The sequence below is a fragment of the Narcine bancroftii genome, chromosome 14 (genome assembly GCF_036971445.1).
Source record: "Narcine bancroftii isolate sNarBan1 chromosome 14, sNarBan1.hap1, whole genome shotgun sequence".
Classification (NCBI taxonomy): domain Eukaryota; kingdom Metazoa; phylum Chordata; class Chondrichthyes; order Torpediniformes; family Narcinidae; genus Narcine; species Narcine bancroftii.
In genome coordinates this window covers 46,670,004-46,688,417 of record NC_091482.1, presented here as the reverse complement: position 1 = coordinate 46,688,417, position 18,414 = coordinate 46,670,004, and the positions used below count along the sequence as shown (strand labels likewise).

The 18,414-nt window shown below is 40.6% G+C and overlaps 1 protein-coding gene across 7 annotated transcripts in view; it reads right to left on the bottom strand.

The window, feature by feature from the left end:
- rnf111 (ring finger protein 111) overlaps positions 1 to 18,414 on the bottom strand; it is a 94,415-nt gene that overhangs the window by 60,637 nt on the left and 15,364 nt on the right. For 5 of the 7 annotated variants that reach the window (XM_069911971.1, XM_069911964.1, XM_069911967.1 and 2 more), the window contains exon 2: positions 3,874 to 3,942. The exons of 1 other annotated variant lie outside the window; for it this stretch is intronic. The gene's annotated coding sequence lies outside the window, so the exon portion shown is untranslated. Of the gene's footprint in view, positions 1 to 3,873; positions 3,943 to 17,239; positions 17,347 to 18,414 lie in introns of all 7 variants that reach the window. One more of the 7 variants, XM_069911965.1, reaches the window with a different exon arrangement.

Here is an 18,414-nt window from a genome sequence, read left to right as displayed (position 1 = left end):
GCGATTACTAGGGCAAAAGTGCTGCAAGCACCTTTCAAATCACAGAGGGAATCTCCCCATTAAATCGGTAACCCAGAAATTTAAGGGGGATCCCGACCCCGCAATGCCGTGTAATGCACTCACTGGAAGTACTACTGGATGTTCAGATGCTGGCTGCCCAGTGACACAGAGACACACACACACTCTCTCATTCACCTCCATATGGTTGGTCGGTCGGTCTCACTCACACACACACACACACACACACACACACACACACACACACTTGCCTGTGGACGATTGGGTTCTGATGGGGTTGACCTGGTTGGATCCTTTCAAACTGCCATGTAACTGGGGTGCTAACTGTGCAAATTGCCCGGTTAACCACATTTTCTACAGCAGTTTGAGAGGGCTTATCGATAAAGTGCAGTGCCTGAGTCAGAATATTCTGTTTCTTAATTTACTATTGTAATGGAATATTTGGGAGATAAATTGGTAAAATTACAGAGATGTTGAAGATGTCAAACAGAAACAAAAGCATCTGCAATGGGGACAAAAAGCAAACCACACTGTTAAAGTCAAATTTTAATTGTCTGAGAGGATGAGCAAATGTAGGTTCTTGGGAGTCACTATCTCGGAAGATCTTTCCTGGAACCAATACACCAATGGCATCATGAAGAAAGCCTCTACTTCCTCAGGAGTTTGCGGAGGAGCTAGTGGAGTTGTTCAAGTGAACTGGTACGGACTTGAAGGGCCGACATGGCCTGTTTCTGTGCTATAAACGGTTATATGGTTAAATGGTTATAAAGAGATATTCCCAAGACAGCCAAGATCAAAATTTTGAATTTTGCCCATACTTAATTATGACGGTCGTCTGTAAATAGTGCGCGTTGTTTCATGCCGCTACTATTTTCCCACACCCACTATAAATAGGGCGCGTTGTTTCAACATAAAAAATATTCTTGTTTCGTGTCCACACCTATAACATGCAAAAGGTTACCTGCTTTGTAAAAAAAATGCATACATCTCATGTGTAAAAATACAGTGCTACCACCTAAATTGATTTGCTTATAACATGGAGAAAAATGTGTATATTGGGGCAACCTCTTACTTTACAATGGCTTGGGTGTTGTGGAAACTACCAGGAGAAGCCAATGTCCCCCAGCATAACAAATATAACTGAGAAATTTGCAGTGTTTAATCCTAGAATACTGTACACTATTGAAAAACTCTGATAAGGTTCAATTAGATCAAGTGAAGGATTACCATCACTGCAAATTTTAGGTTATACTAGCTGTGAGTTGCAAAGACAAGTTTTAGTCAATTTACAATGCTTAATAACTTGGTTAATTTTACTGTGAAAAAGTTATTTTTTAAATTAAAATGCAATTACAGTAAATTATATTTAAATGTATTTTAATAATTTTGAAACATTTGGGATTTGCAAATGTCTGCATCAATAATCGTTGTCTTTATTTTCAGGGCAAACTTAATCACAATTTTGTTGTAATACTATGCCCTAAAATATACATAGGTTGAGACAGTCGCGGATGTGTTGCTGCCCTGTTGCTCCACTGACCTGGAATGAAATCTCACCTTGGGACGAAACAAGAAAATCTGCAGATGCTGGGGTCAAAAGTGCTGGGTGAAATTCAGCAGCTCGTACAACATCCACAGGAAGGAAATCAATCAATATTACAGCCCAGAGCCCTTCATTAGGAATATCCAAAAAAATCAGGTAGATGCCCAAATAGGTGGGGAGAGGACACCAGCGTTGTCTCCGCTCCATCCTCAAAATTCATTGGAGCGCCTTCATCCCTAACATCGAAGTACTCGAGATGGCAGAGGCCGACAGCATCGAGTCCACGCTGCTGAAGATCCAGCTGCGTTGGGTGGGTCACGTCTCCAGAATGGAGGACCATCGCCTTCCCAAGATCGTGTTATATGGCGAGCTCTCCACTGGCCACCGAAACAGAGGTGCACCAAAGAAGAGGTACAAGGACTGCCTAAAGAAATCTCTTGGTGCCTGCCACATTGACCACCGCCAGTGGGCTGATATCGCCTCAAACCGTGCATCTTGGCGCCTCACAATTCGGCGGGCAGCAACCTCCTTTGAAGAAGACCGCAGAGCCCACCTCACTGACAAAAGACAAAGGAGGAAAAACCCAACACCCAACCTCAACCCACCAATTTTCCCCTGCAATCGCTGCAACCGTGTCTGCCTGTCCCGCATCGGACTTGTCAGCCACAAACGAGCCTGCAGCTGACGTGGACATTTACCCCCTCTATAAATCTTCGTCCGCGAAGCCAAGCCAAAGAAAAGAAAGATACTTTTAATAAACCTTTAGTTAAAAGCTGCAAGAACTACAAAGGAACAAGTAGGGGATGTGAAATTAGCTTACACTTTGGTCATGCTCTCAATGAATATTATTTGAAAGTTTAAATGATTATATGCTTTCTTTGTATTTGATGGGTGCCTAAAGATTTACAACAGAGATAACATTGGTAAATTCAGCACATTATTCAGAGTTAGGAAGAATTTCTACTTTGTGAGGAGCTTGAACAGGCAACCTGACCCCACAGCAGCCTTTGCTAATAAGTACTAGCTCAAATTAACCCTTCCCCATCCTCCTAACCACTGATAGCCCAGACAATGCACCCAAACATTATGCTGGTTCTTGTTTTCAACAGTTTACCAGGGCTCCTCCAGGAACATTATCCAATAAGTAAAACCCTTGGTATCCAGAATTTAAGCAATCAGCAAAAAAAGGAAAATAAAACAAAATTAAATTAGGAGGAATTAATAGGTTAAAAATAAGCAAGTTTAAAATTGGTGAAGAAGGGAGCAAATATTCAGCCAGCGGAGTGCCTTGGCCATGCCTTGCTCAAAACAGCTGTTTCAATAAAGTTGTGTGAGACAGCAAATGGCATCGCCCAGGATGAAGAGCTGGTTGATGCTGCTCGCCATTGGGGTGATTCCAAAGTGTCTCCTCAATCCTGCTGAGTAAGAGTCACCAAGGACAGAGGCTTTATCTGTAAACTTGGGGGAGGAGAGGGTCAATTATCCATAATGTTATTATTAGCCTTTCGGGTGGCTCAGTGGAGGAGGAGGAAGCTACAGATGCATCAACGTGTTAAATGTTTTCAAAGAATGTGACTGAAAATAAAGTAAAAATGTTTTAAGGTTTATATATTCATGTAAGTGAAGTTGGTTCAGTGTAATTACAGTATAGTATTTTTTTCTTTTAAACTGTTTATTCCTTAAGGAGGTGGAGGAAAAAAAAAGTGTATAATTTTGCATAAATTTTATTGTATTGTATTTTTGATGAATGATTAATTTTTGTACTTGATGCATATGGAAAATAAAATTTTCAAAAAAACTTTATTCTTAATGCAGTTGCATTAGTTAGGCATTTAAAGAGTAAGTCTCAAACAACCAGAAAATACACTTATCCGGCATCTACCAATCCCCAAAGGTGCCAAATGCCAGGGGTTTATTGTGTGAAGTTGCATTACTGCAAATCCTTCAACAAATAAATGCATGTTATCCTCTAATTATTTATAACATTGAGTCGTCAGTTTCATAGAAAAAAACAGTGTTTCTTCCAGGATTGATCAATTTCATCTCATTGTCTCAAGTATTATATCATAAATTCCAACAGCAATGATCAAACAGAATATGGAGCATAGCCTCACTACATTCCAGGGGAAACTTCCAGCCAAATGAAGTCTTGCAGCTCAGTAAAATAACCAAAACAATAAATAGACATTTTTCCTCAATGTATTGTGGCAGAATAGGAGGTGCCAAAGCATGAATTACTTAAGCCCGTGTAACAAATCAGATTTAAAACAATTTTATTTTTCCTCTATACTAAATTGTGAACTATGACTTACAAAATGCCACGCAGAACTTCTCAGTTTTCTTGTTGTAATTGTTAACGTGCAAGAAATTTCCACAGGAATCTATTAAAAGGAAAAAAATAGGCTTTCATTACAAAATGTAGTCAAAAAATTCACATGGATTAGAATCAGTGCTGAAACTATAATACCCTCATAAGTTTACTGCAGGGAAATTATTCTGATAAATGGAATATCTAGCTACATACCAGAAAAAAAGTATGAAACAAACTAATTATCTAATGACCAAGAATAATGGTAGAATTTTCATCCAAAATACCATAAACAAGAAGCTGTACTTGAAATACAAAGGGACAATGGTATATCGAGGACAGGAATGACAAGCATTGAGATAGACAGTCTTTTCAAGAGTAGCCAGCATGGCTTTGTGAGAAGCAGGTCGTGCCTCACAAGCCTGAGCTTTTAGAGGAGGTGGCAAAAGAAAATGACAAGGGCAAAGAGGTGGATGTGGTCTGTATGGATTTTAGTAAGGCATTTAACAAAGTCCCCCATGGTAGGCTCATTCAGAAAGTCAACAGGCATGGGATCCATGGAGCTTTGCTGATCAGATTCAGCATTGGGTTGCCCACAGAAGGCAGAGGGTGGTAGGAAAGATGGAACATATTCTGCCTGGGGGCTATTGACGTTGAGACCCCCTGCACTGTGATTTTTATAAACCACTTAGGTGAAGTGGAGGGATGGAACAGTAACTGTGAAGATACAAAGGTTGGAGGTGTTGTGGAGAGTGTAGAAGATTGTCATAGGTTGCAACAAAATATATTCAGAATGCAGAGTTGGGAGGGGGAGTGGCAGATGGATTCAATCTTAACAAGTGTGAAGTGATGCACTTTGGAAAGTTGAACCGGAAGGCACAGTACGTGGCTAATGGAAGGTTTCTAAACTGAGGACGAGGGATCTTATGTCCAGGTCTCTAGATTCTTCAATGTTGTCACGATAGGTGTCAGAGTGGTTAAGCCAGCAAATTGTGCATTGGCCTCCATTAGTCAGGGATTCTCAAGATCCATGAGGTCGTGTTGCAGCTTTATATACTCTGGAAGAACACACTTGAATAACTGTGTTCAGTCTGCTCTCTGCTCACCTCATTAGAGAAAGGATATAGATGCTTTAGACAAGATGCAGAGGAGACATACCATGGTATTGCCTCCTTTCGAGAACAAGATCGATAGCTAGGGCTATTCTTTTTGGACAACAAAGGATGAAAGGTGAGTTCATAAGATTATGAGGGATAGAGATAGGTGTACAGCAAGCACATTTTCCCTGGGGTGACAATAGCAAATACGAGAGGACATCTATAACAGGTGAGTGAAAGGAAAGTTTAGAGGAGATGTCAGTTGTTTTTTCTTCCAGGTGCCTGGAATTCATTGCCTGGGGTGGTGGTAGTCGATACAATAGTCATTCAAAGACTCTTGGATGGGCTCATGGTTATAAGAAAAAGGATAATGGGTGCGAGGTAAGGAAGGATTAAATTGTTATGGTGTAGGTTTACATTGGTCAACACAATATAGTGGGTCAAGTGGCCTGTACTGTGCTGTAATGTTCTATGAAATGACCCATATTTACAGCCCTATCAAACCCTGGCAAAACAAGGGGTATAACTTCCATTTAGATTGCAACTTGGACAAAGCCTTTTTCACTAGTTTCAGGGTTAAGTTTTAAAGTCATCTTTGAATGTTTACAAAAATTAGTTCACCAGAATATAAATTAATTTATGAAGATAAAATTTGTGAATCATCAATATGCTGATTTAGAGACTTGAAATACAAAAATCAAAAAGTCAGATTCCATTTTCACAAAATAACCACAAACTTTTCAACACTTTAAAGATAGATTTGCAATTATAGAGTGACTTTCACATTCCATTTAAGGTCATGCTAAATAACTTTTTAATGAAAGGTCATCTCTTGCTTGTAATATTATAAAAGATAATATAAATTTTGTTCACAAATATCAATACAATTGTGAGAAGATGTATATTTAAATTTAGACATATTGCACACTAACAAGCCCTTCTGGCCACAAAGACACCAATTAACCTACCAACCCTATATGCTTTTGAAGGGTGGGATGAAACCAGAGCAATAAACCCACACAGACACAGGGAGAACGTACAAACTCCCTACAGATAGCGCCAGATTCAAATCCAGGTCACTGGTGCTGTAAGAGTTGCACGAGCCGCCTTTCTAACTGTGCCATAAAGATTTTTCTTTATGTACTGGGATTGGTACGCACACATTACTCTGGACACCAGGAATAATCACTGGCTGCACTTCTGAAAGAGGGCCATATAACCTTTCACATTTGAAAGAGACACAGCTTTGGTTTTCAGTCTTGTCCAAAAGATGACATCTCCAAAGGAGCTGTATTCCTTCAGCAGTGAAATTTATTTTTTTTAATTTTAAATTTAAAAATACATCTAACAGGCCCATGAGCCCATGCCACCCAACTACACCCAAATGACCTATAATCCCCAGTACGTTCATCCAACCCAGTACGTTCATCCAAGTGTCTTGTGTCCACTTCTGGAGGGTGTTGAATTCATCGTCCTGCGATTAAGCAGATTATAAAACAGTAGCAAAAGATATTAGCAAATAGGTTGTCAAAATATTTATTAAAATATGGACCTGGCTGTTAAAAAGTGGAAATTTGTTAAAAAGAGAAAATTAGCAGATATGTAACTAGATTATTGAGTATAATACACCTGGTGTAGTGGTAGTTACTAGGGGAAGTGAAATAAGGAGACTACACACTGCAAGTCACTTGCACGTCCAACAGTTGATTTTTGAAAAGACCGCACTGCACCTTACAAGGCAGCCCATAAGTCCCGCCTACACGCAGGCGGTGATGTCACTGCACTTCTGAGTGCACGTCCCGCTTGATCATGGAAGAAGACACACTGGGCGGCGCCATCTTGATGCGGAGCCATTTGCCTGCATTCCAATATCCACTGCCACACAACCCACCCCCCCAGAACCAACACTAGCATTCCATTACCCTTGAGCACTGTGGGGCTGGACCCTTGGGAGGTCGTCCCCAGCACTTGGGTTGCACTGGCACGACCGGCTGGCTGAGGTCGAGGTGTACGGTCTTCAGCCAGTCATCTGCGAACAGTTCCTCTCTACTCCCAATGTCCAGCGTGAAAGTTTTGCCCATGAGGACTTTGTACAGGCCCTTATAGGGTCATTGGAGGGGGGCAGAATGTGGTCCACAGTAGACAAAAACAAAGTCCTGAGAAATGGACGCAGGCCTGCACCTGTGGTGTTTTGGGGGGGTGAAGGAGGCTAACCTGTCCCGTAGTTTATACAAAGCTTCTCTCTCCTCGGCGTCCAAGTCATGGGACGGTGGGAAAAATTCACCTGGCAAGATTAATGGGACGCTGTACACCATTTCCGCAGAGGAGGACCGCAGGTCCTATTTGGGTGCAGATCGGATGACCAGGAGCCCTTCCACCCAGCTGGGGCTGGTTAAATGGGACATGAGAGCTGACTTCAGGTGGCAGTGGAAGCGTTCAACGAGGCCATTGGATTGTGTATGGTAGGCAGAGGTGTGGTGCAGCTTAATGCCCAGAAGAGTTGCTAGTTGTGTCCACAGTGCCGATGTAAATTGTGCCCCTCTGACAGTGTTAATATGAGCTGCTATTCCGAACCTCGCAATCCATTGCGTGAGCAATGCCCTGGCACAGGAATCAGTGGAAGTGTCTTTTAGCGGGATGGCTTCTTGCCATCTTGTGGTGCGGTCAACCACCATTAACAGATACCAGGCGTCCCGGGAGACAGGTAGCGGGCCCACAATGTCGACATGTATACGCTCAAACTGCCTTTTCAAAGGGTCAAACCAATTGTAGCGGTAGTTACTAGGGGAAGTGAAATGAGGACACTACACACTAAGTCGCTTGAACTTCCATTTTTGAAAAGCCGTGCAGCGAATTATAAGCCCAAAAGTCCCGCCTACACGCAGGCGGTGATATCATGGCGCTTGATCACAGAAGACAACGCACCCGGCGGCACCACCATGAAGTGGATGCTCCACTACCATGGCTGTAACAATGCAGAGCCGGTTCACCTTCGTTCCGATGTGCTCTTCCACACTGGCACAAAAGAGGGGAAAGTTAAGTGTCGCAGTGGCCTTGGATGTTGAAAAAGCATTTGACAGATTAGGATGTGACTTTTTATTTCAAGTACTTGATAAATTTGGATTGGGATCAATATTTGCAAATTGGATTAAAGCTTTATATCATGGAGCAAAAGCTAAAGATGTAACAAATAGATAAAGGTTCACACCTTTTCATTTAACTAGATCTAGCAGACAATTGAACCATTAGCAGAATTGATTTGGTCTTATTCTGATGTTAAAGGTTTTAGAGTTGGTAGAGAGGAATACAAGATTAATTTATTTGCAGATGATGTATTTGACGGAACCAGAAAGTTCATAAAGTAAATTTGGATAATGGTGAGATTATGCCTCTTACCAGAGATGATGATACTCAGTGTACAAGAAATACCCAATTTAAATGCCTGATGAATGGAATAAAATATTTAGGGATGAGTAGATAATAATTTAAATAATATTTTTAAACTGAATTATATCCCTAAATTAATGAAGTTTTAAAAATGGATGGAATTACCAATAACATTATTGGGAAGAGTTAACTACATAAAAATGAATACATTTCCAAAATACAATATCATTTTCAAACATTCCCTATATCTCTTCCGTAGAAATTTTTTCAGGAATTAACTAAGTATGTAAGAAAATTTATTTGGAAGGGGAAGATGTCGAGAATTTTGTTGGAAAAATTAACATAGAAATATGAATTAGGAGGTCTGCAACTTCCAAATTTTAAAATTATAAACCTACACAAATGAGATTTCTCCTTTTTTTCAAATAGGGAGAGAAACCAGCATGGATTAAGACAGAGATGGATAAGAGATGATTGAAGATACCTGAAGATTTTATAAATAAATGGGAACCGAGGTTAATATCTGGAGACAGGGATACTTCATTATTGAAGCATCTGATGGAATAAAGTAAATAACAAAATGGAAATGAGGACCTTTGGGTTAATTAAAATGCCTTTGACTCAAAATAGACATACCAATTACAATGAATTATCAACTTTTTAATATTTGGTTCTCTGAAGGAATCAGAAATATAGCAGATTGTTATGAAGGAGGAAATATAATGTCATTTGATCAATTAAAAAATAAATATGGGATACAAACCACAATATTTTGTTATTATCAAATAAAAGCAAAATTACGAGATAAATTAGATCCAACAAACCTAACCCTGAAAGAAGTGAAATAGAAACTTTGATTTGCAATAGATCTATCAAGGTTTATCTGTTACATATATATTATTGCAAAAGGGAATTTTGAAGCAGAGAATTCATAGATCTAGACAAAGATGGGAAACATTTTTAAGCACTGTGGAGAAAAATTGGCAGGAATTATGACAGTACAACAAACAATAAATGTTAGATTGGTTCAGTATAATTTTTTTTTACATCAATTGTATCTTACTCCATAAAAATTAAAAAGATTAAAATCAGATCCATTAAATAAATATTTTAGGTATAGTCAAGGGATAGGTATTTTTTTGCATTCTACATGGTCACGTTAAAAATTGAGGCCATTTTGCATAGAATTAGGAAAATTTCTAAAACAAGTCACAGGAGTTAAATTTCCACAAGATCCAATGCTCTTTTTATTGGGTAATATTTTGGCAATGACCAAGATTGAAATTGAATTTTTTTCAAAAGGAATTTATGAAAATTGCATTACCAGTTGCAAGAAAATGTATAGCAGTGAAATGGAAATTGGAATCCCATTTAGGAATGGAAAGATGGCATGTGGAAATATATAGTTGTATACCACTTGAGATTACATATAATTTAAGGAATAAATATGATACTTTTTTTGAAAATTTGGTGCCATACTTACATACTGTAGGCATTTATTTATAAAGGGTTTTCCTTGAACCTCATGAAACCTTGCTAACTTCTTGGGATAAGTAAATGAATGATATTGAGAAGACAAAGTTGAATGAATGGTGGCGATATTTTGGTAACTAGGTTTGTCTTTACTTTTCTTTCACTCTACTCCTTTATTTATCTTTTTGTTTTTTAACTTTTGCTTTTGGGGGGGGGGTTGTGTGATTTTAGAGGGTATAATATGAAACGTATAATTGATTTCTAATACATGATTATTATTCTTTATACTTGGATATTAATACATTGAGAAAATTTAGATAAACTATTCCAAAAAAGGGAAACCAGAGGTATATGATCCAGTGATCATAGGGGGAAATCGGAAGCCCTTTTTCTACTGGCATCCCTGTTAATTGGCCATGCTGTGCTGCGGAATCGGAAGACATTTGTGTTATTTCCACTGGGCCACCTTTTCCATTAAACACACATCTCTGAGCATCACAGAGTCTATCTTCCAATGGAATGGATGGAAGTTGTTCTTTTTCCACTCGTTTAATCAACACGTCAGTTGATGCCAGGGATACGAGAAGGGGTAGAGGAAATCAATCCCCACATCAGCTGGTGTTGATTGTTTTCTTTTTCCACTGGACCCTTAACCGGTTAATTCCCTGTTAATTCCTGGGACCAGATGCCAGTGGAAAAGGGGCTAGAGATGCAGAGGGTGAGCAAATTTAAGTTCTTTGGAGTCACTGTCATGTAGTATCTTTCCTGGACCCATCACACTTAGAGCATTGTGAAGAAAGCATGTTATCACCTCAAGAGTTTAAGGAGGTCTGGCATGACATTGGAAACCCTGGCAAAGAAAGTACGCTAACTGGCTGCATCACAGTCTGGTATGGGAACACCAATATCCCTGAATGTAAAACCCTGCAAAAGGTAATAAACACAGCCCAGACAAAACCCTCCCCACCATCGAGAACATCAACAAGGAAAGCAGAGAGCAACAGCAATCATTAAGGCTCCACACCACCCAACACAAGCTCTGCTCTTGCTGTTGCCATCAGGAAAGAGGTATAGGTGCTACAAGACTTGAGTCACCAGGTTCAGGAACAGCTGCTTATCCTCCACAATCAGTCTCCACAGTAATAAACTCAATCAGGGACTCATTTAAAGTCTTACTTTTGCACCTTATTGATTATTTTTCCCTCTCTGTATTGCAGTTTGTTTACAGCTCTTTATTTATTTACATGTGCATGTTGAGTAGTTTTTCTGCACCACCATTAAGTGTTAATTCTGCCTCACATGCAGAAAAAAGAATCTCAGGATTGTACACGATGTCACGTATGTAGAACCATAGAATGCTACAGCACAGAAAACAGGCCATTTGGCCCATTTAGTCTGTCCTTACCATGAATCTGCTAGTCCCATTGACCTGCTCCCATTTCATAACCCTCCAGACTTCTCCCATCCACGTATTGATCCAATTTTTTCTTAAACACACGATAGAGCTGCATTCACCACATTAGATGGCAGCTCATTCCACTCTGAGGGAAGAACTTTCCCCTAATGTTTCCCCTAAACCTTTCAGCTTGAAACTATCTCTCCCAATCTAAGTGGAAAAAGCGTACTCGCATCCACTGTCAATACATTTCATAATCTTGTAAACCTCTATCAAATCGCCCCTCATTCTTCTCCGCTCATTGTACTCCAAACAAAAAACCTGAAATCTAAATCTGAGTTGATCCAACAGTTGAGCTCAGGTGGAAAAATTAACAAACTTTAATTTTGGTGGGACACAGATAACAATGGCAATCACAACTTATTTAATTGCCCTGTGAGCTGAGGGGGCAGTTAACAGTCAACTGCATTGGGCAATGTGTGACTTCAGACCCACCAAAACAGGTCAAGGGTCTCAAATTTCCATTCCTGAAAGACATTAGGGAACCAGATGAGTGTTAACAGCAATCTGACAGTTTAATGTAAACCAGCTTTTATTTTAATTTTAGACTTATTTAATTAAATTGAACGTCCATTGCTGCCAAGGTGAGTCTCTGAATCAACAGTCCTGAACTCTGCCACAATGGTTGATCAAGTGAATTAACAAACAATGCACTCCACCTCCATAGGACGATTACAAAAGACTGTTCCAAAAGTCACACCATACAGGAATTTCATTAAATTAACTGAAAGGATATCCATACTTTTTAAGTTTCAGTTCTGACACAAGATAGCATAATATATTTTTGTTTTAACGGTATTTTTAAAAAAAATCAGCTGACAGCATCTTCTATGTACAATTAGAATCTATAAGCTGGAACCCTAAAGTTGGACAAAATTGCAACATTATAGATGATTGAAATCTACCCTTAAAGAGCTGCAGCATCATCGACTGAGGCAGTAATAAAACAGAAAGATTATTACCAAAGATGAAACATTTCCTGACACAGGACAATAAAGCATGCTTTTTTTTAATATAGCATGCTTTTTTTTAAAAAAATCAATTTTATTTTGTAAATATCTGAATAGTTCAGTATGAGGTTTTCTATCAACTCAGAATATAGCATTGGACAAAGGCAACACGGAGTAAAAACACAAAGCTGGAGAAACTCAGCAGGTCAAGCAGAGCAAAGGTAAAAATAAATAAGCGACTTTTCAGGCTAGAGCCCTTCATCAGGAGTATCAAAGAATGTCGGGAGACGTCTGAACAATACAGCCTGGTTTGGTTGGGGAGGGGGGAAGTGGGTGTGGGAAAGAGTGTGGTCAAAAAGGCATGGGATAGGTGGTGAGGAAGTGTTGTCAAGGTAGTTGTGGGAGTTAATGGGTTTGTAATATGTCGGTGGAAAACTAGTCTCCCGAGATGAAGACAGAGATCCAGGAAGGGGAGACTGCTGTGGGAGATGAATCAGGTGATACGTCCCCTGCAAGTGTGCCTTTTCTTAATTTCTATTCCAAAGATGAGGTCTTCCACTCTCATGCGTTTTTTTTTGAGGGGGGGTCTTTTGGGTATTTTTTAATTTTGTATTTGACTACATTGTCTAAATTTTTTTTTTTAAATATTCCAAAAAAAGGTCTTCCAGTCAAGATCTTCCAAAATGTCTGCCACAAATGTGGCTTCTCCTCCACCACCATCAACTCAACCCTTGCCCGCATCTCCTCCATTTCCCGCTCATCTGCTATGGACCCTTCTGCACCCAGATGCAACATAAACTCCTCCCTCACCCCCACCTACCATCCCACCAGCCTCCGCAACCAATACATTATCCTCCAGAATTTCCAACCCTTACAACAGGATCCCACCACCAGACAAATCTCCCCCTCTCCTCCTTCCATCAGGACTGCTCTCTCCATGACTTCCTCATGCAGTCATCCCTCCCCGCCAATTGCGCCCCAACTGGCAACTTCCTCGGTGGCTGCAGGAGGTGCCACGCTTGGGCCCACACCTCCCTCACCATGGTCCAGGGCCCCGAACAGGCCTTTCAAGTGAAGCCCACACTTAACTTGTGTATCTACAGGACTGATTTACTGCATCCAGTGCTCCCTTTGTGACCTTCTATACACTGGAGAGACTGGGTGAAGATTGGGAGGTCGCTTCGCTGAGCACCTTTGCTCTGTCCACACCAGTGACAGAGATCTCCCAGTAGCCAACCATTTCAGTTCTGTGCCATATTCCCATACTCACATGTCAGTCCATGGCCTTATGAACCAAGATCACCTGCAAATTGGAGGAATAACACCTGATTTTCCGTCTCGGAACACTCCAGCCAGATAACATTAACATCGACTTTTCTGGTTTCTGTTAATCTGCTCTCCTCTTCTCACCCCCCCCCCCCACTTCTCCTTTCCAGTTCTCTTCCCTCTCCTCTCCCTTAATCACTGCTATCCCCTCCCTCCCTTCTCCACCTATGACCTCCAGCCTTTGAGTCCACACCCCCATTTTCTTGTTTGGACACCTGCCGACATTTTTCCATACCTTGATGAAGAGCTCTAGCCCGAAATGTCGGTTATGTATTTTTAGCTTTGCATTTTTATCTTTGCGATATAAAGGACACTGTAGCAACTAAAACAATGCAAGATGAAGACGAGAAAATTATCATAGTCGAGTCGAAGTTCAGTAAAAGTCATTTACTCAGTCACATGCAGCTTTTTAAAACCCTGCTCGTTCCAAATGATGCCATCACATGTTAATGTCATGACATCACTCGGAACCTCCCGAGCCGGTTCGATTAAGCCTCCGGTGAGCCACTACAGGGCAACCCCACCCCCTCCCCAAAAGAACTGGCAATAGGAAGCTAAGCCTCTGGTGCCATTACTGTCCACCACTCTTGTGTCGTAGCAAGGGCCGATCAAGTGTTAGGCAACGGAACAACACTCCGGCTGCTGATCTGATGTCCCAACAACTCAATAGAGGACTGCCCAAATTTGTACTTCACAGGGTTCACAGTTAGCCCAAACTCCTGTAGGTGGCGGAAGCATATATGCAGATGCTTTTCATCCAAGTATACGAAAAGGAAGTTCATGCGACACCCCACTGCGTCCATCAGTCACTGGAATATGTGCAGCATTTGTGGTAGCTTGTTGAGGCACCCGTAATCCCTACAAGGTCTCCAGTCTCTCGTGGCTTTGGGCACCATATGTAGAGGGAAGCCCACGGGCTATCAGACCTGTGTATGATTCCAAGATTCTCCATTTTGTGGAACTCTTTTTGCAAGCCACATCTTGTCAGGCGGCAGGCGTCTGGCTTGGGCGACACCATGTTTGGGAGTGGCAGTGGAGAACTGGGGAGTGACAATGTCCAGAAACTCAAGAAATTAGGCAAATTCATTGATTGAGTACTCCATAGCATCGAGGTGCAGGGTGAGTAGTTTGGCTTTTCCAAGGCACAAAGACTGGAGCGTTGTGTTCACCAACCGGTGCTCTTTTAAGTCCACCATTAGTGAGTGGGCTTTGAGGAAGTCGCCACCCAGCAACAGCTGGGACATAGCAGCAAGAGTGAACTTCCATGTTACCAAATTTCAGGGGTATAGTCCATGAGCCTTACGTACAAATAGAACTGTTATTCACTGCAGTGAGTGCCAGACCCACACTCCTAGTACAGATGTCATAACTCGAAGGAGAAAGGACACTAACCTCCGCACCCATGTCAACTAGAAATTTGCGCTGGGAGAGTTCGTCCCAGACATAGAGTAGACAGTTACAGTGGCCAGCCATCATAGCCATTCGCGACATATGGCCATGGTGCTTTCCCAGAAAAGTGCAATGGGGGGGTGGGGGGGGGAGAAAAGAGTTGACAGCGGCGAGCTCCAGAACCCCAGCGTTGGCAAAACAGTAGGTGGCTATCAGAGTCATGTATGTCTGGGAAAACCCCTCATCGCTGGTACTCATGGAGCCTGGGCCTTTGGGTGTGACACAGCACTAATTTCTGTGAGCCTTGGCCTTGCTGTTCTGCATGTCACAGAAGTACTGAAGACCAAACTGTAGACGAAGAAGAGCAGCCATATATATGAATTGCTGTTTGAAGTGATCCAGAGCTGAGTGGAGAGCCAGCGATATTCTATCTGCTGTGGAGCGATTATGATAATAGCCGAATTGCTGGCTGTTTAAAACTCCCATGGTGTTGTTATACTTGCTATAGCACCAGTTGTTTAAAGGTCCTGCAGCCCGACTGAATCTGCCATTTCTGAGGTCTGCCAGCGATCTTAGGACATCCATATTAATGGGCAAGTTTGGTTCTGTGTTTGATTTTTTTTTAAAGTTCTGAATGGGAACATTTGATTATTCCCATCAGAGCTGCTCGCAAAGAGTCACCGCTATAAAGCGCCATTAATTTCAACAGTTTTGTGAAAACTAGCAAAATACAACATCAGAAGATTGGTGAGATGGTCTTGTTCAAGTAGGCATAACCCAGGAATGTATAGGCCAGTGAGCCTCACATCATTGATAGAAAAACTAAAACAGGGAGGAGACTTCATAGTTTCAAAGTGAAAATTTATTGTTCATGTTTACTTGGATGAAAAAAATGAATGGGTGGGTTTGTACATTTGCAGATGACATAAACATTGGTGGAGTTGTGGACTGTGTAGATAGAAGGTTAACAGAGAGCACAACAGGATGCAGATGAGTTACAGATATAGCAAGAAAAATGGCAGATGGGAGTTTAATCCAAGTGTGAGGTGTTGCACATTAGGAGGCCAAATGCAAGGGGAATATATAGAGTCAATGGTAAGGTTCTTAAAAATATCATTGTGCAGAGAGTTCTGGGTGTTTAGATCCACAAAACCTTGAAAGTGGCTGCACAAGTAGTTCATTTGGCAAAGATAGCAGTTGGCATGCTTTCCTTCATTGACTAAAGCACTGAGTACAAAAGTAAGGAAGTCAAATTGCAGTGAAATAAAATTTTATAAAGCCTGTCTTAGAATAGCATGCACAACTCTGGTAGCCCTAGTACAGAAAGGTTATTAAAGTTGTGAAATGGATGTTGAAGAAATTTACCAGAACGTTAATTGGATTAAAAAGGTATGAGCTACAAGAGAGGTTGGACAAAGTTGGGCTGTTTTTTTCTGGAGGCTGAGGTGTTCTGAAAGAAGTTAGCAGCATCCATAGGGTAGCCAGTCAGAATATTTCTCCCAGGGTGAAAATGTAACATAGTGCAGACCACATATTTGAGGAGTGGGCATGGAGTTTTTTTTTTAAATGCACTGGGCAAATATTTTTTTAAAAAAAGCAGTGATTGGTTCTTGGAACAGGCTACCAGTAGTGGAAACAGAGATTTCTAGATCAACATACGAATATGCAAGTAACAGAGGAATACCCATCACATGCAAAGACAAGTGGGCCACAGAGCCTGTACTGTTCAACATTCTAACATGGAACATCCTATTGCATTATCTGAAGAGATAATGAAACTATTTTTCCAAAAGATTACAACAATTGCACTGAATAACTATTTTCATTCCATTAGGATGTCTATTTGCAAATTTAAATTAATCTATTTCAGTCAGTTTTAAGATTTTGTAGCGGCGGCTACACTGCTAACTGAAGGATTGCACAACCAGACAGGTTGAGTTCAGTGAGCAAAATTGTAATTTATTGCAGGCTGCCTTATACTGGTCTTATACTCCCAGCCCGGACCTGGCTGAGAACCGTGCTGGGGGGCCCCGACGTCACAGGCATCAGGTGGGTCCCCAACCGCTGGCTTCTGAGCCCGGTGCAGAGGTCGGGAGGAACCCCCCGAAGGCACCATTTTGGCTGGCAGCCCCACCGCGTGCGTGACAAGCGGGGCATACCGCCACAATTTCATGTTTAGGTTTGGTTCCTCTCCCCATCCCCAGGCAAACTCATTAAATTCATTTTTCCAGCATTTCAAAGGAGATGTACCAAAACTAAAAATTACACGACAGTGCAATTTTCTAAAATTACCTTCAAATTGTACATTTGGAAGTTCTTTCAGCTCTAATCGAATACTGTAGCAATTAAGGATTTCACTTGGGCATTTTGCAATTGCCATTGTGGTAAAGTCCATCTTTCTGTTGAGATGTGAAATCAATACCAGTTTTCAATTTTGTCATAGGGATACATAAATATACCCAAAATCTTCCCAAATCAATTGTTATTCTTATGAATAAATACTTTATTTTTTTTTAACCAATAAAAAATAAAATGTGGTCACATCCTTCACAAGCTGTTATTCTCCATGAGCAATGCATCTTACAAAGCCAACCATATATTTTTCAATAAATACTTCAAAAATACAGTTGGAAATTATTGTAAGTCAACAAGCTGCATATATAGTTGGATATACATTATTGACTTATTAAAATAGTTTAGTTAAATTCTGAACCTTCTTTTGCATTTATTAACATTTGCATTTTTACATAATAGTGAGATTTCTTATCAAAATACTTTCCAAATGAATATCTGAACTTAAATACCAATTACTCAGTCATTATTAGTAGAATTTCTGCAGTTTCAACATGATTGATTATAAGTGAAAGTACTGAAAATTTTCAACTTGTTTTAGCTTGAATATGAGTCTGTTTAATAATATATTGAAAACAGTCACATCATATTACACTGTCAATCATGTCAGTGGGGAGAAACAATAGACAGCTTGATATATAACCAAAGTTTGTGAAGCTGGACCAAAATAAAACCTGGAAAATTTGTTCAGCTCTATTTCTAAAATTCAGGGCTATAAGAGTTTGAAATACAGTTCCATAGACAGTCAGAGATGCCTGTTTCTACGAGTCAGAGATTGATAGGATTTTGTTAACCAATTGTTAAAGGAGATGGCAAAAAAAAACATGTGAACCAACTTAAAACAAATGACACAATTTAACTGATACATGCAAAGCTAGCACAGCAAATGTTATAGGTCTGTGTCAGCTCCAGAAGCTCAAGTGCTGTGTCCACATTTTGCCAGATGCTCTAGTTTCCTCCCACATGTTGCAGGTTAATTGGCTACTGCAACATACCTAAGAGTTCATGGGTGGCAAAAGCAGCAAGGGTAAGTTGGTGAGAAAGCAAGGAGGAACATGTTGCAGTACTATAGAAACACGAGAGGGAAAATGGTACCTATGCAAGAGCCACCATGG